The sequence below is a fragment of the Bison bison genome, unplaced genomic scaffold (assembly GCF_000754665.1).
Source record: "Bison bison bison isolate TAMUID 2011002044 unplaced genomic scaffold, Bison_UMD1.0 scf7180017864134, whole genome shotgun sequence".
NCBI classification, from domain to species: Eukaryota; Metazoa; Chordata; class Mammalia; order Artiodactyla; family Bovidae; genus Bison; species Bison bison.
The window spans coordinates 9,128,698-9,145,249 of NW_011494706.1; the positions used below are offsets into that span (position 1 = coordinate 9,128,698).

The 16,552-nt window shown below is 41.7% G+C and overlaps 1 long non-coding RNA gene across 1 annotated transcript in view; it reads right to left on the reverse strand.

Annotated features, from left to right (window-relative positions):
• LOC104988473 overlaps positions 1 to 16,239 on the reverse strand; it is a 33,575-nt gene extending 17,336 nt beyond the window's left edge. Inside the window, exons 1-4 of the long non-coding RNA XR_825243.1 lie at positions 15,961 to 16,239; positions 9,371 to 9,417; positions 2,745 to 2,838; positions 1,021 to 1,114 (exon numbers count right to left, since the gene is read on the reverse strand). This is a non-coding gene — a long non-coding RNA (uncharacterized LOC104988473). The remainder of the gene's footprint in view (positions 1 to 1,020; positions 1,115 to 2,744; positions 2,839 to 9,370; positions 9,418 to 15,960) is intronic.
• Between the last annotated feature and the right edge of the window lie 313 nt (positions 16,240 to 16,552).

Genomic DNA, 16,552 nt, shown 5'->3' on the forward strand with positions numbered 1-16,552 from the left:
CAGGGTATTCAGGCCAGATTCTTACTCTAAGCGATGCAGCCCGCGCTGCGCCTCCCTGCCCAGCCCCCGCTTGCTAATGGCGCATGCAGGCGTCTGCCCACTCCAGTGTTCTTGCCTGGAGAATCCCAGGGACGGGGAAGCCTGGTGGGCTGCCGTCCATGGGGTCGCACAGAGTCAGACACAACTGAAGTGACTTAGCATAACATAGCATATTTCCACTTTAGTTCTTTCCTAAACATTATTTGCACAATCACAATGTGTTTTATTCTTTTTAATAGTTAAAAAAAATTTAGATTCAAATTATAGAGTAAGTATTTCAAGATATAAATAAAGTTACAGAACAGAATGCAAATACTATACACTGAAAAAAGTCAAATGAGTGAGAAAGCTTACTGAATTTAGGAGTTAGAGAGAGAAGAAGACAAATAGAAGGAAACAGGTTTCCAGATTTTCTGATCTTAATTAACAGGAAAAGTATTGATAGGTAGAGAAATAGAGGGCTAAGTAGATTACTCAAAGTAAAAAAGATGGCCAACAGAAGAAATATTAGGCATCTTAACAGCTAGTAGTAACAAGGATAGTTAAAATTCTAAAATAGCAAAATAATAATATCCTGTAACAGTGAAAAACAAAAAGAAATATGGATCGTGCAAGATACATTTTTCAGTTTTCATGATGGGGAGCAGATAGATAATATCTAAAGTCAATAAATCATGAAAAAGAGAAAAAGCCATATTGTTCAAAGACTTGGAGTTAACCAAAAGAAGAACCACAAATAGAATCACACTAAAAGGATTGCTTTTGGAGAGGAGGTGTCAGAGGTGGAGTGGGGAGTGGGAAAATTAAACTTTTTATTTGACAATTTTCTGTACTTTTCGAAAAAGTGATGTGCCCTTATCATATGGATACATGTATTATTTTTATTACATGAAAAAGGTAAACCATTCCTTGATTACTAGCTCATTCTCTTCAGTGATATTATCCCAAAGTGTTTTCTTACTAAGGATAAAATGAACATACCTCTGTAGGTAATATTGATAAATGCAGAATTGACAAATGAACGCTATAACCATGATTGCAAGGAGTAGAAGCATCAGGAATCCAAACATGTCAACTGAAATGAATGAAAAGAACTATATTTTAAGCCGATAGAAGGTTAATTTCTCACAGTTTCATCATTTCTACTACCACGCAGTCTAATTCTTAAATACAAATTCACAGGTCATTGTTAAAAATTATACAGTACCATACATTATACACTCCAATAAAACCATCTTTAACGCAATCGTCACTAACATCTGAAAATAATCTGGGTTGCTAAAAAATGTTCTTTATCTCCCTGGTGGCTCAGACAGTAAAGAATCAGCCTGCAATGCAGGACACCTGGTTTGATCCCGGGGTTGGGAAGACTCCCTGGAGAAGAGAATGGCAACCCATTCCAGTATTCTTGCCTGGAGAATTCCACGGACAGAGGAGGCTGGGAGGCTACAGTCCATCATGTCAGAAAGTCAGACGCGACTGAATGACCGACAGTACTTTCATCTCTAGATTGGTAAACCATTAGGTCACTAGCTTATTTTTTTCCTTTATCTCTAAACTCATTCCCAGGCGATATCTCAACAGAAAAAAAAAAAAAAAAAGATCCTTCAGGCTACTATTTCTGTACAAATACAAATAGTGGGTAGTGGGGGATGGTTTATTGTTTGAGTTTCAAGAGTTCCTTATCAAAAAGACAAGCAACATTTGCTGGGAAATCAGATCTCCAGCACTTAGAAACTTTATCTCCTCTCAGTACTATTTAACTTATCAGCCTGGTGTACCTGAAAAATGAAACCAGAGGGCAGAAGATGAAGTAGGAGCCTAGGGGTTCCCCATTCATACTAAATACACAAAGTGTCACTCACTCATATCAGCTCTTTGCAACAAACAATTATGAATTCAATTTACCTGATGGTATCTGAAGAAAACATGGGTTTGTGAGAAAAATTTGTAATCTTTCACTTTAATTTAAAAAAATACAATATTACAGATATAATTTAAAGATTCTTTGATGATTGAGATGAGTTTAGTTCTAGGGAATCATTCTTTTTGATTGGCAATTCTCAGTATTAAACACATTAGCTGAGAAAATATAAATTATAATAACACCACTGGGATCAGTATGTCCTCATCCCCAGGATTAGCTTATAAGAAACTCCTGGAGTTCCTAAAGCAACTTAAGAACACAATCCTCCTTTCACTGAGTTATAGTCATTGTATATAGGAGTATTTTAGGGATGAAATTTGAAGTATTTAACAATTGGTAAGGTAAGCTGACAGAGAAGGCAATGGCACCCCACTCCAGTACTCCTGCCTGGAAAATCCCATGGATGGAGGAGCCTGGTGGGCTGCAGTCCATGGGGTCGCTGAGGGTCGGACACAACTGAGCAACTTCACTTTCACTTTTCACTTTCATGCATTGGAGAAGGAAATGGCAACCCACTCCAATGTTCTTGCCTGGAGAATCCCAGGGACGGGGGAGCCTGCTGGGCTGCTGTCTATGGGACTGCACAGTCGGACACGACTGAAGCGACTTAGCAGCAGTAATTTGGAAGCTGGCTGGAAGCAATGAGGGGAAACAGAACTGAACAGATTTACTGTATTTTAATAAAGTAAATATAATAATTTTTCAACTTTAGCAAATCAGTAGTGTTTGCAAGTCTGTTATTAAAAAGTGCATAAAAATTCAAATAAGGACAACTCACCTTGACAGTTTAACCAAAATGAACAACTGACAGGACACTCAGAATTTGGAAAACAAATTTTTTTGCAAGCCTTTTCTTCACTGCACCAAAAACACTGTTTGGAAGGAAAAAAAAAGTATAATAATCACAATCTCAGTAAGTTTCTGGTACTAGTTTGATAAGTATTCAATTTATAACAGCCATCATCATCATCATATTATTATTATTTGTAGTTGATGCTGCTGGTGGTCTGCTCAGATCTGCTTTACCAGGCCCAAACACACAAACCCAGCTGCAGTGTGTGGTGACAGACAGTGGCTCAAGCTGCCCTTTTTCTTGCATTGTCCTCATGGATAGGTACCAACTTGCCTCTGAGGTTACTTCCACCTCCATTAGTAACTGACAGGTATGTTGTGTTGTTGCATGGGCGTGCTCAGTCACATCCAACTCTTTGTGACCCCATGGACTGTAGCCTGTCAGGCTTTTCTGTCTATGGGATTCTCCAGGCAAGAATACTGGAGTGGGTCGCCATGCTCTCCTCCAGGGGATCTTCCAGACCCAGGGATCAAACTCATGTCTTCTGCATCTCCTGCATTGGCAGGTGGACTCCTCATCACTTGAGCCACTGTGCGTTGCCAACTGACAGGTACACGGGGTTCTGAGTGATGGGTTTGCTTGCCTCAAGGCAGGCACCAATCTGCTATATAACCTTTTGCCCCAGAGCTGCCCAGGGTTCAGGCCAAGTATAGGCTTTGGCCGAGATCACATCTTAGCTTGGCTCTTGTCCCTTAGTTTCTCTGAGTTCCTTACTCCTTCATATTAATAATTTTGCTGAACAGCAGTCACTCAAGGAATCACATATTCCTGGATTCTTTCTCAGGCTCTGTGGTTGTTAGATTGTGTGAGTGTACTCAGTCACGTCTGACTCCTTTCGACCCCATGAACTGTAGCCCACCAGGCTCCTCTGTCCATGGGATTCTCCAAGCAAGAATACTGGAATGCCATTTCCTCCTCCAGGGCATCTTCCCAACCCACAGATCAAACCTGAGTCTCTTGCATCTCTTGCATTGATTGGCACATGAATTTTTACCACTGAGCCACGTGGGAAGCCCTAGTGAACTAACACATTACTTCACAGAGCATTAATAAGGATTTCAGTAGATAGGTTGCTTTTTGGCCCCTTTCTCGAACACTCTTTCCTATTCCCCTTGTCTGCAGCACTCTCACTTTCCTCTGGGGATTCCTCTTCTACTATACATGGGCCTGGAGGTGCTGTCAACCAGCCTTGCCTTGGCCCCTTCCCCTTTTTGTTCTCTGGTGGTTGATGATCATTCGTAAATAGGAAAGCTGAATTCTAAGTCCCTTGTTGAAGTAAGTAAAAGCAAGGTATAACGGTGGCAAGCACTGATGGGAGATAAGATCAGAATCTAGAAGAATAAAAAGAAAAAAAAAGATAAGGACAGCAGAGTGGTAAAAATGGCTGTCACTTAAATAAGGCTTACCACGTGACAGGCACTATTCTGAGCCCTGTATATGTATTAAGTCACTTCACACTCACGACAACCCTATAAGCTATGGACTGTTATGTCCACTTTATAGAGGAGCAGAAGGTGGCACAGAGCAGTCCAGCAACTCACATGAAGTCACACATCTAGTAAATAGGGAAGCGTAGGTTCTAACGCAACCAATCTGATTCTATGCTGGTAAACAATCCTATGAGACTGCTCCCAGACCCCTCCCAATCTCCTCCTGCTGGATATCCTGAGACCAGCAGGATATACATTCCAATGTAAAAAGTCACTCCTTAGATGGCAACCCACTCCAGTATTCTTGCCTGGGAAATTCCATGGACAGAGGCGCCTGGAGGGCTACACTCCATGGACTCCCAAAGAGTAGGACACAACTGAACAACGAACACTTTTCAGACACTTCCTGAGAACAAGAGATACATCACAGGTCAGCTTTCATTTCGTGTTAGCCAAGATCAAAGGTCAAGTGAAGGTAAGTTTCAGATTGAAATCATTTAGGCTAAATGGGTCCTGTCCTCTTGGACTTTTGCTTAAAGACTGGAACTTCAAGGTCAAGGGCTAGAATCAAAGATTACACTGTGGAGACTTCAGGCCTTGGTCATTAGATCTTGAAGTTTCTAAGTTCATGCCATCTAGCAGGGTTTTTGTTTTGTTTGGGCTGAGCTGCGTCTTCATCATGCTGCACAGGTTTCTATTCTGGTGGCTTCTCTGGTTGTGGTCAACGGGTTCCAGGGCAACCCAGCAGTTGTAGCACAGGGGCTTATTTCCTCTGCGGCATGTGGGATCTTCCTGGACCAGGGATCGAACCCATGTCTCCTGCATTGTCAGGCAGAGTCTTAAATGCTGGACCATCAGGGCAGCTCTAGCAGGGTTTTATGGGAGATGAGTTGCCAGGAAAAACCTGAACCTGTCAGAGAGGAGCTTGTGGTCACTCAGCACCAGGCTGGTGCCCTGGCCCCGGACACCAGGTTCACAGCATGTGAGCTTCTAAGGCAGTGCAGCCCCCAGAAGAGACTTTCTCCCCTGCCCCTCTCTTTGATAGGAGCTTAGGGAACAGTGGAAGAGGGAGCTGCTTTGCAGGTTGAGCCGGGGGGTCGGGGGTGGCGGGGCGGGTGGCAGCCAGACTGGGTGATCAATAGCTTACTGCCTGGTCAGGGAAATTCCACGAATATCTGCACATTTCCCTGAGATTCCAAAGTTACAGCTGGGTGGGAGTGGGAGGCAATAACTGACAATGATTCTGAATAATTCCAATTTTACTTGAAGGCTAGATGCATTATTTTGCCAGGAGCATTTTTTAAAATGTAGGGATGAGGAAGATAGAATATGTGCCTCCTAAAGGTCAAAGGATGAAACAGGCGCCTAAGGTAGTTTCTGTTTCCTGTCTGCCTAGACTTCTTCACCACCCTGCTTCCTCTGCTAACCGTACCCTCTTTCCTTTGTGGAGCTCTTCCCCAACTTTCTGGGGTGCTACAGCAATCAGCCAGCTTCGCTCCACCACTTTCTTCCTACTGGAATCACCGGATGCGGGTGATGGTACCCAGAGCAGCTGGTTCCTCTGGCCCAGTAACTAGTGCTGAACCGGACAGGAGAGACAAGTAGGGTCGATCAGAATCTTCCGGGGAATTGTATAGACATTGGGAGAGATCTGCTAAGAGCCTGCCTCTTCCCCGGCTCTCTGGAATGTTCATTCACCATAGAACACAATGAGGTCAGTGGCTCAGCGGTAAAGAATCCGCCTGCAGTACAGGAGACACAGGAGACTTGGGTTCGATTCCTGGGTTGGGAAGATCCCCTGGAGGAGGGCATGGCAACCCAAACCAGTATTCTTGCCTGGAGACTCCCATGGACAGAGACCCTGGCGGGCTACAGTCCATAGCATGGCAGAGTCAGACATGACTGAAGCGACTGAGTACATCCAGAGGGAGGCAGAGCTGGGGGATAAAAAGAAAGAGAGGAAATGTGAATAACAGCCTTTTAGACTCAGCTGTGTGTAAAGTCAAGGCCACCCTGGACTTACCAGTTTTGTGAGTCAATATATTCTCTTTTGATTAAATTAGTTTGAGCTGGGTCACTTATCACAAAAAGATCTAATTCCTTAACTGAGGCTAAAAAGTCTTCAAAGAGCAGAACTTCAAATTACCCAGAAGAACTGTAGAATATATTCAACCTCTCTAAATTACTAATGCATAATTTAGGACAAATTACAGGATTTTTTTTTCCCTGTAGCTAAGGAAGATGACCTGTATAAACACAAAGCCATGCCAACCAGAGACCCTTCAGAGAGTGACAAGTGAGAAGTCAGCTAACAGACTTTAGACTGATGGATAATATCATTAGGATGGGAAAAAATGCAGAGAGGAGGAAGGTACTTATTGTGCAAAGAGGGATTTTATAGTAGTGGACATAGAGAGGATAAAGAGTATTTACTAATTATTTAAGGCCAAGCGTTAGAGATAATAGAGGTTAGATTACACTGATATAAATAGCATTGTTTTCTATAATTTTATTCATTTATTTACTTTTGACTGTACTGGGTCTTTATTGCTGCATAGGCTTTTCTCTGGTTTTGGCGAATGGGAGCTACTCCAGTCGCAGTGCTCAGGTTTCTCATTGTGGTGACTTTTCACAGTCTCTGGGGGCGTGTGGGCTCAGTAATTGTGGCTCCTAGGCTCTAGAGCACAGGCTCAATAGTTGTGGTGCAGGGTTAGTTGCTCCGTGGCATGTGGGATCTTCCCGCATCAGGGATTGAATCTGGGTGTCTCCTGCATAGGCAGGCAGATTCTTTACCACTGGGGGCTGGCAAGGAAGCCCTAAAGTATTGTTTTCTAGAGGCTGAAATTTTAACTAGCAGATACAATATGTCCACTCTATTTAAAAAAAAAAATGTCTCTAAGTGGAAAAATATAATTTTGAAAGGAGTGGAACAGATAATAAATGTGATAGCAGTTCATAAGAGAAAGTAGTCACTCCTAGTTGATTAACTATATAAGATTTCTTTCAGAAAATAGGAAGAGTTTGTCTGAGTTTTGAAGAATAGGTAAAAATCTATATAGGAATGGAGGGCTTTAGACACAGAAGCTATGGTAGAATAAAGAACAGGTTTCAGCAATAAATGCTGGAGAGGGTGCAGAGAAAAGGGAACCCTCTTACACTGTTGGTGGGAATGCAAACTAGTACAGCCACTATGGAGAACAGTGTGGAGATTCCTTAAAAAACTGGAAATAGAACTGCCAGCAATCCCACTGCTGGGCATACACACTGAGGAAACCAGAATTGAAAGAGACACGTGTACCCCAATGTTCATCGCAGCACTATTTACAATAGCCAGGACATGGAAGCAACCTAGATGTCCATCAGCAGACAAATGGATAAGAAAGCTGTGGTACATATACACAATGGAGTATTACTCAGCCATTAAAAAGAATGCATTTGAATCAGTTCTGATGAGGTGGATGGAACTGGAGCTTATTATACAGAGTGAAATAAGCCAGAAAGAAAAACACCAATACAGTATACTAACACATATATATGTTATTTAAAAGATGGCAACGATGACCCTATATGCGAGACAGCAAAAGACACACAGATGTAAAGAACAGTCTTTTGGACTCTGTAGGAGAGGGTGAGGGTGGGATGATTTGAGAGGGTAGCGTTGAAACGTGTATATTATCATATGTGAGGCGGATCACGACAGCAAAAGACACACAGATGTAAAGAACAGTCTTTTGGACTCTGTAGGAGAGGGCGAGGGTGGGATGATTTGAGAGGGTAGCGTTGAAACGTGTATATTATCACATGTGAGGCGGATCACCGGTGCAGGTTCTATGCATTGAGACAGGGTACTCAGGGCTGGTGCACTGGGATGACCCTAGAGGATGGGATGGGGAGGGAGGTGGGAAGGGGATTCTGGATAGGGAACACAAGTGAGTCCGTGGCTGATTCATGTTGATGTTTGGCAAAAACCACTACACTATTGTAAGGTAATTAGCCTCCAATTAATATTAATAATAATAAAAAAAAGAACAAGTTTCAGGCTTCCCTGGTGGTTCAGTAGTAAAGAATTTGCCTGCCTGTGCAGGAAACACAGGTTCAATCTCTGATCCAGGAAGATCCCACATGCCTGAGAGCAACTAAGCCCCTGCACCACAAGTGCTGAGCCCGGGAGCCTAGAGCTCACAGCGTCAAGGGCTCTGCAGAGCCCATGTGCCACAACCGCTGAGAGCCCCAATGCCCTGGAGCTTGTGCTCCACAACAGGAGAAGCCAGCATAGGGTGAAGCCTGAGCGCCACCACGAGACCGTAGCCCGTGCGCTCCACAACCAAAGAGAAGCCCAAGCAGCAACGGAGGCCCAGCACAGCCCAAGACAAACCAGTAAAGTTATGTATACAAAAGAAAAGGCTTCCACAGTGGTGGGAGTGAGATTTGTCATCGTGGGATTTTGTGGAATTATTGGGAAAGGCAAACTTTTCTCAAGTGGAGATGGACTTTGAACCAGACTAAAGAATGTGTTTTTTCTTTTCTTTTTAAAAATTGAATTATACTCTGTGGGAGAGGGCGAGGGTGGGATGATTTGGGAGAATGGCATTGAAACATGTATATTATCATAAGTGAAACAGACCGCCAGTCCAGGCCGATGCATGATACAGGATGCTTGGGGCTGGTGCACTGGGATGACTCTGAGGGATGGGATAGGGAGGGAGGTGGGAGGGGGGTTCAGGATGGGGAACACATGTCTCCCGTGGCGGAGTCATGTCAATGTATGGCAAAACCGCTACAGTATTGTAAAGTAATTAGCTTCCAATTAAGATAAATAAATTTATATTTTAAAATAATAATAAAAATTGAATTATAATTTTTTCAAACGAAAAATTATTTTGTTTTTGAAGTATAATTTTCTAGAAGGAAGTACATGTTCACACTAAGTTTTTCCTTTATTTCTAGGTTCTCAAGGAATGGTGTGAAATGCAGAAATACATCTTCATAACTGTGACCAGTCATTCCTATTATTAAAGAACTGTGTAAAATGAAGTTTGGCATACCTTTTAGACTACAACTGTAAATTACATGACTTTATAATACTCCCAAGACAATTTCTTCATATAAAAGTTAACTTACTTTCTTTCTGTTTATACATGATTGACAATCATTCTCTGCAGTACATTCTGAAAAAAAAATTAAATACAAAAACATAAATATTTTTATTGCTTGATTTTAGATAAAATGCATTTTGTTAAGTCATTCCTGTTTCATGGCAAATGTATCCATACCTGGAGCATTTTTCTTTATTATTTTCATGTCTAGACACTTTCTCATTGATACTATTTAAACCCTAACTCCTTCTTACTTTCTCCTCTTAAACTCAGAAAAAAATGAGATAGCATCATCCAACTTTGATGAGACAAGTAAAGTTCTAAAAAATAACCTCCCTCTCCTACACTAACTCCCTGGTCCCACCAGACATCGAAGGCTACGCCTCTGAAGCAAATTGGACTAATCCCATACCACACTCACCGATCCAGGGAGAAGGAATCTGACAAAGTCAGACCAATCAGAAGCCTCCTTCCATGATTTACAGATTGGAACTTGAAGGTTAGGGGTCTCCAACTCTTCAAAATTTTAAATAGCATTTTTATCTTTGTGTAATTATAAAAGTGATACATATTCAATATAAGAAATAAGGATACATAAAAATCAAAAGTCAGCTGAAATTCCACCATCCAGAGAAATTCTGATGCTTCATCTTATTTTAAACAAATTATCACCATGATCTAAATCTGAATTTTGCCATCATTACAGAGGACTGCAACCATTAAATCTTAAATTTTTAAATACTTAAAAATCTTAAATCTAGTCAGAGACTAGAATCTTCTCTCCTTTCCTCTTGTTTGCATTTTGGCATGACTCAGACCTTTACTTTTCATGACTTTTCCATCGTTTTCCAAATCTATTTGCTCCTTATGGCCTCATTCCTTTCTCTGCAGCCTGCACTTCAGGTCAGGGAATGAGCTGATCTGGGTCCATCTTAGAGATTTAGACTAAGTATTTGTAGAACTAACCAGTAGTCCTTCTTGTAGTTTTTCTTCCTATTACTGAAAAAACCAATGAAGGGCAGCTGACCTACATGACCATCAGCTACATGAAGCAATGAGTTCTTTCCTTCTTTTCCTCTGTGCCTGAAGAAAGAGACACCAGCTATTTCCACAGCATTCTCAGGGCCAGATTCTCCCTGTACTCTAAAGACTGATTTTTGTGTGTATTTGTTTTCTATCTAGTCACTTCCGTCCTCCTGAATACATTTTCCTAATACCTGCAGCATCACTCTCTCCTAGTTCTCTTGGAATGTTTCTGGCCATTCTTGTTGAGTTTTTTGGCTGGTTCCATTTGCTTTAATTATGCCTAAAATGTTGCTATTCCATAAAGTTCCATCCTTGATCTTCTCTTCTTCTATGAGGGATCACAATTTCAAATACCTAGAGATGCCAGGCATCAAAATATATTATACTCCATATCAAAGCAAAAACTTTCTTTTTGATTGGCATTGCAAATAATTAATAACTGAAAAATTGAACAACTGAATCTGACAAGTTTATCTAGGATGAGTAAAAATATTTTTGGAATCAAAATTTTTTGATAAACAGGTAAGAGAAAAATTTAGGCAATGGATAACAAGATTTCATATATTACTATTCTCTAGACTACCTCTTTATATTTTATTTATTTCATTGATTTCTTATATAGGCATGTAAATTGAGTCCATGGGGTTTTTAATTTGTTAAGTGCTTCTTAAAGTTTCTATAAGCTTTGGCTAGAAAGCAGTTCTATTTCATAGTTTATATTTCAAAATTATATTGTTAGGTGAATAAAGATTCATAATATGTCATCTCCATGTGTTGAGCTGTATGTCAGTATGGAATATTGCTTATTATTCTCCTTAAATGTTTTTTATTTAAATTCTGTTTTATCTAACTATGTTGCTATACTTGCTTTATTTTTCATTAGCATTTGCAGTGTATATGTTATTTCATCAATTTATTGTTTGTTCCTTTATTTCCTCTAGTCACACCCTGCAGTCGCACCTGTTTCTGTTTCCTTAAAATTTTTTGAGATATGTTTTATATTCTTCTTTCTCTCATTGATTCATCAAGATCTACATTCTCCACCTATACAAGGATCTTAATGTGCTTTAACTTTCTTCCTTTCCCTTCCCACACCACTCCCCAGGAAGAAGTCATCTGGAATTTTAATAATTATTAGTTATCAATTATTATTAGACTATCAGTGCATTTACATTGCTATCAACTTGCAATCAATCATTTATAATTAATTCTGTTTCACTGGTTTCTTTGCTTACTACTCTTTTTTGAATCCCACATTTCCCCTTAGTTCATTTTCATTTTACTGAACAATATCCCTGGGCACACCTTTCTCAGAGAGGGTCTGTAGAGTGACAGAAGTCACTCTGACTATATATAAAATAGGTTATAACATAGGAGTCAGGTACCCAGGTGATAGAAAAGATTGAGAAATCTACCAGGAGGAAGACAGCAAAGACCCAGCTCACCCCAGATATCAGTACATGCTATGCTAGAGGGCAGAGGAAGGAGGCAGCTACCAGAATCCAATATAATAAGTATATGTAGAGTCTGCATGACAGATATTCTTGGTGCGTTCACCATTAGCAGAAATAAACAAATATATACTACAGAAATAAAGAGAAAACCTGCAAGCCTTGCCTCATTTTCAAATATGTAGCCTTCATTTTATTTTCTTGGAGAGACCTGACTTTTCATCTCATTCTGACTTTGAGATCTGTTTCTCCTTTGGTGGTTTCCTAGCTCAGCCCTTGTGGGGGAGATTGTCATCTGTTCCTTGAGTTATGCTTTCTTCTAGGACAGTTTATCTGTTTTTCTGCATGTGACCATACGTGTGTGCTCAGTCACTCAGTTGTGTCTGTTTGCAACCTCATGGACTGTACCCCACCATGCTCCTCTGCCCATGGAATTTTCCAGGCAAGAATACTAGAGAACAAGTTGCCATTTCCTCTTCCAGGGGATCTTCCCAATCGAGGACTCAAACCCACATCTCCTGCATGGTAGGCGGGTTCTTTGCCGTTGAGCCACCTGGGAAGCCCATGTGACCATGTGCTCCTTCACTATTTACTGTTAGCTGTGCAGTGTTTGCTTAGGTTCTATATTGTCCATTTTCACCTTACTAATGCTTTGACAGCTTCTTTCAGAACTTCCATGTGTGCTGACATAGTATAAGTGACATCTTGGCCACCTTACCACTGTCCTTGAAAATTTTCTTCTGACAAACTAGTTGTACCATATTTTATGGTGGCACTACTGGTAAAGAGTCCACCTGCAAATGCAGGAGATGCAAGAGATGCAGGTTTGATTCCAGGGTCAGGAAGAACCCCTGGAGTAGGAAATGGCAACCCATTTCAGTATTCTTGCCTGAAAAATTCCAGGGACAGAGGAGCCTGGTGGACTATTGTCCATGGGGCTGCCAAGAGTTAGACACAACTGAATGGCTGAGCACACACACAACAGCACATTCTTCTCACTTGGCCGTTCTGAGCATTTGACAAAGGGAGAGAACTCACATGAGCCTGTGCCACCAGACTTTGTTATGGTATCTGGACTCTGTACTCTCTTCTGAGCTTTTGTCTTTTTTCCACTGCAGGGTTCACTCTAGCTAATTGCTAAAATTGCTCATTTCCAAACAGGGGATATCTTTGAATTGTAGATCTGCTCCCTAAATCCAGTGTGTAGCCCAGGAACTTGTGTTTCCATCAGAGTCAGATCCATTGTTCAACTTCTCTGTTTTCCTTATTTCTTCTCTGTAACTATTTCTCTGTTCTTCAGAACAGGGTGAAAAATAGGACACCCAATCAGTTTGCATCTCTCTAGATCTGGGAGTACTAATGAACATTTTTGGAATTTAGTGACTGGGTCATTTCTAAGGGGTGATGGTGGCATTTGGAGTGTTGCCATGCTGTGCTGTTCTGTTCTGATCCAGAGTCTTCTATTTCTTTCCATGCTTCCCCTTTGTTGTCTGACTGCTCCCAGTAAGAGAACTTCTCTAGAGTTTAGTATTTTTGTTCACTCATTAGGTAATAGAGAAGAAGATTCTTAATCCAAAGTACCAAGAGCAAACTAGAACTTCTTCAGATATTGCTTATTAAACTCTCAAATGTAAGTGAACATCAGGGTTAAAAGCTCTGGAGATCAAAGTAACCCACTTAGTAGGAGATCTCACTTGATGTGGGATCATTCACAGAGTGCTGTGGGTACCTGTGGGAAGGTCTATCACTCGGAGTGTTAGAAATGATGGGGGTGGAAATCTCCTGTGAGAGGTTAGAAGAGGTTTTGGAAGTGAAAGTATCATGTCTAAGAAACCATATGCTTATAAAAGGGGAAGGTTGAATGTGCTCAAAGGGGAAATTACCCCACGCTAAGAAGCCAACACTCAGGAGAGGCTCAGAAATAGTCTGAACCAGGTCCTCCTCCAAAAGGGAAGTTGTTTTCTTAGAAACACTGACCAAGATTGGTCAGCCCCAGAACCAAGCTGGCTAGAAGACAAGACTGTCATCTATTTGTTGTTAAGTCACTCAGTTATATCCAACTATTTGTGACCCTGTGGACTGCAGCACGCCAGATTTCCCTGTCCTTCACCATCTCCTGGAGCTTGTTCCAACTCCTGTCTGTTGAGTTGGTGATGCCATGCAACCATCTCATCTTCTGTTATCCCCTTCTCCTCCTGCCTTCAAGCTTTCCCAGCATCAGGGTCTTTTCTAATTGAGTCAGCTCTTCACATCAGGTGACCAATGTATTTATTGGAGCTTCAGCTTCAGCATCAGCCCTTCCAGTGAATACCCAGGACTGATCTCCTTGAGTCTTCTCCAACACAGTTCAAAAGCATCAATTCTTCAGTGTTCAGCTTTCTTTATAGTCCAACTCTCACATCCATACATGACTACTGGAAAAACCCATAGCTTTGACTAGACAGACCTTTGTTGGCAAAGTAATGTCGCTGCTTCTTAATATGCTGTCTAGGTTCGTCATAGCTTTTCTTCCAAGGAGCATGCTTTTAATTTCATGGCTGTCATCTATGATTCTTGATTTATTTTTGTTTCCTCCCTTTTTGTTCTTCCTCAGTATTTTAACATGGTTTTCTAAAAAATTCTAGTATGACTCCAATTTGCTAGGGGACAAAGGGAAAGATTTGTTTCTACGTTCAGCCTATGTTTTTAGGCACTCTTTGTGGGGAGAATGTGGCAGGTGTGGTAAGAGAACATTGTTTCGCTTAAAGTATGTATAGGAATGATTGCGAGGTTAAGTGAGAAACATGTACATGCATGCTGAGTCACTTCAGTCGGGTCCGACTCTGTGTACAGGAGAGATGAAACCCAAGGAAGCAAGCCAGGTCTTCCGGTTCAGCCGCCCCCACCCTCCACCCTCTCAAAGGAACTTCTCACTTCAGGGCAAAGCTAAGAGTTTTCGGTTCGGTTTTAGGAAGGAAGACAAACTTGGTTATAGATACTATCTTTTTGGCTCTGAAAACCAGAAAGCAGTAATTATTCTGTCTCAGTCTTCATAAAAATGGCAACCTTGGCTTTTACAGGGCATTTTCCAAGTAGTTCAAATCCTGTCCTTATTCTATCTATACATTTCCAGTTTAGGATACTGGAAACTTCATCTCCAGGTTTGTAAATTTAACTCAGTAAGGCTTTTAACATTTCAACATTTCTTCTGTTGGGGAGGGGAACCAAGGGAAGTCTCTAAACCAAAGTAATGACTTGACAAGACCCAAACTAAGAATTTATTAGTTAAGACCTTAAAACACTAAAAAAAGACTGTGTGCGTGCTTAGTCTTGTCTGACTCTGCGACCCCGTGGACTGCAGCCCTCCAGGCTCCTCTGTCCATGGGGATTCTCCAGGCAAGAATACTGGAGTAGATTCCAATTTTCTACTCTAGGGAATCTTCCCAATCTTCCCAACCCAAGAATTGTCTCCTGCATTACAGGTGGATTCTTTACCATTTACCAGAGCCACCTGGGAAGACCCCAGTTTAACTGGATTTCACCAAAAACGTGAAGATCTTTTAAAAATGTCTTCCCATTGTCAACTACAAACTGGCACTTGCCAAGGGCATTTGCCGTCTGCCTCTGAGGAGACTGAACCCTGTGCTGCGGCTGTTGACCTTCAACACCCGCTGAAGGAGTTCAGGGTGGAGTGAGGCACTCTGTGCTCCAAGGAATCTGGTGGGACAGGTTTTTAGATAGTTAGACATTTTCACAAACTGATTTCATAATCCCAATCCTTACATCTCTTCATATATAGAAAAATCACTAAATCCCTTCATGGTGACATCAGCTCCTGGTGACTAGCAGAAAACCTCTTGTAAAGAAAGCATTTGATTGCACTGAGCTCCCCCTTCACCAAAACCTCATATATTGACCTTCCCCCACTGCCTCTTTGGAGTGGTCTCTCGGAGCTATCTGAGGTGCTGTCTCCCAGGCTGCAGTCCTTATTTTGCCCCTCAAAAACTTCATTAGTATCTCACAGGTTGTGCATCTTTTTAGTCAACACCGTCAACACCCAAAGGCAACTTTAGAGATGTAAATTTCAGCCTTCCAGGAAGGCTGAAATATAAAAGCCATGGCACACGTGAAGCCTCTGGGCTCAGGACGGCTTACCTACCATCATCCATAGCTTTTGGTCTGTGCTTGTTCTTGTATCTGGAGATTTGGGGAAAGCTATTTTCTGAGAAGCTGATAAACAGTTGGATGAGAAAGAGAGAGATAAAAACTGGCAGGAGGATTTGGCTCCACGACCGCAGGCAGCACATAGCTCCTCGGACCTGGGTGCCACCAGTTGCTGGCCAGAGGGACTGTGGTAGGCATCAGGTACTTATTTGGACCTGCGGACCCACTCACGGACCATGAGCCATCCCAGCAGTCCCTTCCGAGGCAGCTCTTTCAGAGCCTTGGACTCCAGCAAAATTCACAGAATTTTAGTACCACTAATGTTCCAGCCAGAATGCAGAATGTTTGTCATGCAACGCTGGCCCGCCATGGTCACCACCTACGCTTTGTCCACTGGTCTCGATCGAAGTCCATTACCCTCCCAAACCCACAGCGTTTCCCTGCTGGGTTGTTGCTTTTGAAGAAGGCCTGAATTCTAAGCTCCACCATTCAATAGATAGAAAGCAGTAGCAGCTTTCTTCGCCTGCTTATTAGTTTTTATTTTTAAAGTGATGGGGAAAATATAACTAGTAGTTAAGATGCTGATG